The sequence below is a fragment of the Lathyrus oleraceus genome, chromosome 4 (genome assembly GCF_024323335.1).
Source record: "Lathyrus oleraceus cultivar Zhongwan6 chromosome 4, CAAS_Psat_ZW6_1.0, whole genome shotgun sequence".
NCBI lineage: Eukaryota > Viridiplantae > Streptophyta > Magnoliopsida > Fabales > Fabaceae > Lathyrus > Lathyrus oleraceus.
Window position 1 is genome coordinate 448,640,442 of NC_066582.1, and position 5,991 is coordinate 448,646,432.

Below are 5,991 nucleotides of genomic sequence, written 5' to 3' on the forward strand. Positions count from 1 at the left end.
CTTCACAGCTTAAATCAAGATACACAGCACTCACGCTTAAAAGCTTTGAGTGACACAACACTTACAACTCAATGAACACCCTATGCCAAAGCAATCATCTACTTGATAATGGCTTGGCTTACAAGATACGTCTAATACAAGACTCACAAAATACAGCAGTGAAGTATGATGGACACACTAAATCTTCACGCCTCAAAATCCCCGAAATTGAATGAAGGAATGCCTTCCTTTTTATATTGCAGCACCTGGGCTTTTGCACCTGTATTGTCCTGAATTTTAGGTCACACAAGTTCCCTCAAATTCAACATTTAGGTTGCTAACAAATAGGCTATTTGTTAGGTTCATTGAATGTAGCTTGGTTGTTGATTTCCTGGATTTTCTCTCAGCTGTTGAATCCCTAAAGAATAGCCTGAGAAAAAGCTGAAACAGAAAACTGAACAACCTACAATTTAGCATATGCTGTCAGGAATGAATGTCACGACATTCAGCTTGACATCAAGGTCCATATGCTGAGTCTGTTTTTCCAGAAAACAGACTGTACAAATTTGTTGATTTGTACCTGATCAAAATGACCATACTACAGTAACAGCTTACATTAATAAATGTCAAAGTGTCCAACTTAACATTTATACATTTGGCCTTAAGTTAGTTCTGTTATTCTCTTGAAGAACAAACTAAGTTTTATGCTGAAGTATAGCAGAACACCACTCTGCCTAATCTTCAGTAGCTGCTGTCAATGATGAATGTCACAACATCCAGTTTGACATTCAGTCAGTAGGCCTTATGCCAGGTCTGGTTCTTCCTTGATAACCAGACTGCAAATGAATACTAAGTTCTAACAGAACTTCTGTTCCTTAGTATTTGTTGACAGGTATGAATGTCACAGCATTCAATAATCCTGTGTTAGCTAGTCCTGCAGTAACTACAATGTAGTCACATATGCATGTCATGACATCAGTCAAGACATTAGTGTTTTACCATATAATGCAGCCAATTAAACACCTACAAACTCCCCCTTTGGCAAATTTTTGGCTAAAACACTTTGATCCCCATAACAGAGTTCATAGCAGCGGAATAATACTAGCTAATACACTCAGAGTGGCAGCACACTCACACACATGGAAGTTAAATAAAAACTTCACATAGCAGCACACACATATTAGAAGTTGCACCTAAACTTCAACAACAGCTGCAGGGGGGGGGTTTCTTCAGATCTGTCATCACTCTGTTTGTCATGGGTATTGGTGGTTATTACTCCCCCTTTTTGTCAAAAATGTTGCCAAAGCCAGCAACATAGCCAGAGCACACTGACAGAGTTCCAGACTTGGTTTTACTTCACAGTTTCAACCAAGTTCACATCCACTTGATCTTGCTTCACAGCTTCGATAAAGTAATCACCCACTTTTGCTTTACAGTAGGTACCACCATATCAGATGCCATGATTTTGTTTCTGACATCCAGAACCACTCCTGCATGAACAGCATCCTTGAACTCCTGCAGGTACATTGGTCTTCTCTCTGTAGGGTGTCTCCTTACCCTCTTGTATCCACCCTTGTTGTAAGCAGCATAGCTATGATCTGTTGACCCATCATAGCCTAGTACAAATTGTTTAATAGGCAGAGATATTAAACAATTTATCCCAAACATCGGTGGTTGCTATAAGGTCTCAGAGAGACATATTCCCAGTTTGCTCCTTAAGTTTTCAAACTGAGTAGCATCCAGAGCCTTTGTAAATATGTCAGCCAGTTGAAGATCCATGGCTACATGTTCCAAAGTGATCACCTTGTCTTCCACCAGATCTCTGATGAAGTGGTGCCTAATGTCAATATGTTTGGTCCTGCTGTGTTGGATGGGATTCTTGGAGATATTGATGGCACTGAGATTATCACAGAACAATGTCATGACATTTTGAGAGACATTGTACTCAGTGAGCATCTGTTTCATCCAGACCAGTTGGGAGCAACTGCTTCCTGCAACTATGTATTCAGCCTCTGCAGTGGACAGAGAGACACAATTCTGCTTCTTGCTGAACCACGATATGAGGTTTTCTCCTAAGAAGAAACATCCACCTGATGTGCTTTTTCTGTCATCAGCACTTCCAGCACAATCAGCATCACAGTACCCAGATAGGACAGGCTCAGACCCATGTGAATACAGCATCCCATAGTCACACGTCCCATTGATGTACTTGAGAATCCTTTTGACTTGATTCAAGTGGCTGATAACACGAAATTATATCGCTTTTTAAGACTTAATTCAATTAAATTATTTTATCATTTACACTAATTTATCCCATTTTATCAGATATTATGCAGTATTTCTCTTCTATTTATATCAGGTACCCATTTTGAAGCAAAAGTGAAAAAGGGAAGAAAAGGAGGTGTAAAAAGCAACAAAAAGGAGAGAAAAGGAACCAAAGGCCAAAGCCCAGCCCAAAGCGCACAAGTCACCAATGCTGTGCCTGTGACGGACGTCACAGGACGCGTGACGAGCGTCACGCGAAGGAGCCTTGTGACGGACGTCACACATAGCGTGACGAGCGTCACGCAACCCCACTACCTTTGTGGCGCAAGTATCGCCCTCAGAAGGACTTGAAGAATAACGTTAAGGAATTGGTCTCCTATATGCACGCCGTGGATATAGCCACGCTGAAGAAGGAGAGAAACGGAATGCTGCTACCAAGGCCATTATAAATAGCCGTCTCACAAACCAAAAGTTACACAGTTTTTGCACGCTCAGTTTTGCGGAAGCTCTGCCAAATTTATTTTTTTCACGCCTTTGCTTATTTTTCTTCCTTTCCAGCATCGTCCATTTTATTTATTTTATTTTGCAAGCTTTGTTTTCTTTTTCCCTTGCAATTTATTTTCCCCCGTTCTTAGCTTTTAGATATTTTTCGCGTAGTAGTTTCTACACCGGAAACTACTGGGCAACTTTATACCGGATTTAACCTTACGTTATATTCGAGTTTTTTTATTTCCTTGATTTAATTTACTGTTTAATTGAAGAATCGAAGAACAAATCCTACCGGCTTGTGGTGGAGTGTTCAAGACCATTGTATTACGCATTCAGGTTCTTTAATTGTTATTTAATTTTTATGCTTTATTCTATTGTTTATTTGCATTGCCTGCCTGAAATGAGTCTGTGTATGCATGATATTAATTATTATTTAGTAAGCATGTCTGGCTAATTTGCCTAGGTATCGGTATGTAAAGTAAGCAGAAAGAGGGATCAAAACTAAGTCGGTCTATTCAAACTTAAAATTAGAATCAATCTTTTTACGGTCTTAACTTACAGGTTTAATAACAAGATTTTTTACAAAGGTAAAAGACATAAAGAAGTTGAAACCAACAGAGCGAGAGTTTGAGGTTTTAACTGGACAGTGTAAGTTAGTCATTAAATCTATCTCAGGGCGAGAGCAAGTTTTAGAATTAATTAAATTCTGACCTTTTTCCAAAAAGTATTTTTAAAGGTTGAATGTGAGGACGAGAGTTAAGCATTTAGATTTAATTGTATAACCTAAGTCAACAGAGCGAAAGTTTGAGATAAGGGTGTTTAAAACGGTCAGTATTTTCTTAAAAAGAGTTTCTGCAACTTTATTGTTTTCAAAATATGATTTTTGACTTAATTATAAGTGACAGCAACATTAACATAAGATCATGGTTTCTTCAACAGAGCGAGAGTTTGAGATAAAACCTTTAACCAATAAAGTTAGTCGAAACGATTTATTTTAAAACCGAGAGACCGACAAGGAATTGATTCCCTAGTTTTGACGAACCACATACCGATATCCGTTTTATTAATATTTAATCTAGATATTAGTTTAGCTCTTAGCTCCCTTTTCCCCAAACAATCAAACATTTTCACCTTAGATTTACGTAGTAACCTTAGATAACGGTACATCGATTCATAAGTCCCTGTGGGATCGATATCTTTTAAAACTACGCGATAGAACTGTGCACTTGCAGTTTGTATCCCATTCTCGACTCGCACAGTCGAGCGATCAAGTTTTTGGCGCCGTTGCCGGGGACTTTTATTCAATCGATATCGTAACTCTTCCGTTACGCTGTAGAGACTAAGGTTTCTTTTTCCTTCTATTCTTTCTTTCGTTGATTTGTATGCCACGCACTCGCTCTCAAGGCGAACCGCTCTATTTACGAATCAACGATATCGAACTATATCTCCGAGTCTTACGACGAATTCGGGAATATCGTGCTGAAAACAATCTCCCTCCTATAAACCTTCCTGATATCAAAAACATTTTTCCTTCTTTAACCGAGATGGCAGAACCAGCTCGTGCTCTTAGAGATTACGCCGCTCCATCGCAAGATGAACCGCATTCAAGTATTGCTCCGCCCGCAATCGAAGCAAACAACTTTGAACTTAAACCTTCGCTGCTGCAGGCTGTGCAACAGAACCAATTCTCTGGAAATCTTACCGAAGATCCAAACCTTCATTTATCCGTATTTGTTCAATATGCTGATACTGTTAAAGCTAATGGTGTCACTTCAGAGGCAATTCGACTTCGTCTTTTTCCTTTCTCATTAAGAGATAGCGCTAGAAGATGGCTTCAATCTCTACCTTCCAACTCAGTCACCACATGGAACGAGTTGAAGAAAGTTTTCCTTGCCCGATATTTTCCGCCAAGCAAAACAGCTATGTTAAGAGCCCAGATAAACGGATTTAAACAGAAAGACAACGAGTCTCTTTTCGAAGCATGGGAAAGATACAAAGACATGATGAGACTTTGCCCACACCATGGTTTGGAAGACTGGTTAGTAATTCACACATTTTATAATGGTCTCTTATACAATACAAGGTTAACAATAGACGCCGCTGCAGGTGGTGCATTAATGAACAAACCTTATGCTGATGCTTACCAGCTTATCGAGAGCATGGCCCAAAACCACTATCAGTGGGGAACCGAACGAACAACAGTGGAAAAACCTCAACCGAAAACTGGCATGTACGAGATAAGTAACCTTGATCACGTCAATGCAAAAGTGGATGCTTTGGTCCAGAAGATTGAAAGTTTAAATGTATCACCACCAACCGCCGTGGTTGCTATAGCTCAGAATTGCGAGGTCTGTGGAATCCAAGGCCACACTCCTGCGGAATGTCAACTCTTGACTGGAATCCAAACAGAGCAAGTAAACTATGCTCAAGGAAGCCCCTATTCGAATACCTATAACCCAAATTGGAAGAATCATCCAAACTTTTCATATAAGAGTAATAATGCTTTATACGCACCTGGACAGTCTCCGAATCAAACCCCATCTATACCTCCGGGGTACCAGAAACCAAATCCTAACAATAATACCCCTAGAAAATCCAACTTGGAAATCATGATGGAAAACTTTATAGCTTCCCAACAACAAACCAATAAAGATTTCTTAAACCAGAACATACACACTGGCGAACAACTTAAACAACTAGCAAGCAAAGTAGATGCCTTGGCTACCCATAACAAAATGTTAGAAACCCAAATATCTCAAGTAGCTCAACAACAAGCACCTACTGCTGCACCAACTGGTACATTCCCTGGACAGCCCCAACCTAATCCGAGAAGCCAAGCTCATGCAATTATATTAAGAAGTGGAACGGAAGTGGAAGGACCGTCTGATCCAAGGATAGAAAACCAAAGCCCTAAGAAATCTACTGAGGAAAGTGAACCTAAGGAAAAGGAAGAGAGTAATAAGGATACCCTAGAAAAGAAGGAACCTTATGTACCTCCACCACCTTACAAACCACCTATACCTTACCCTCAAAGGCTTGTTAAAACCAAAGATGTAGGTCAATTTAGAAAATTTGTTGATCTCCTTAAGCAATTAAACGTTACAATTCCATTTACCGAAGCTATTACGCAGATGCCCTCATATGCTAAATTCTTAAAAGAAATTCTTTCTAATAAAAGGAAACTTGAGGATAGTGAAACCGTTACACTCCCTGCCGAATGTAGCGCTATAATCCAAAACATGCCCCCTAAACTCAAGG

The 5,991-nt window shown here is 39.6% G+C and overlaps 1 pseudogene; it reads right to left on the reverse strand.

Annotated features, from left to right (window-relative positions):
• Nucleotides 1–4,662: 4,662 nt before the first annotated feature.
• Nucleotides 4,663–4,762, reverse strand: LOC127077270 (uncharacterized; annotated as a pseudogene).
• Nucleotides 4,763–5,991: the final 1,229 nt, after the last annotated feature.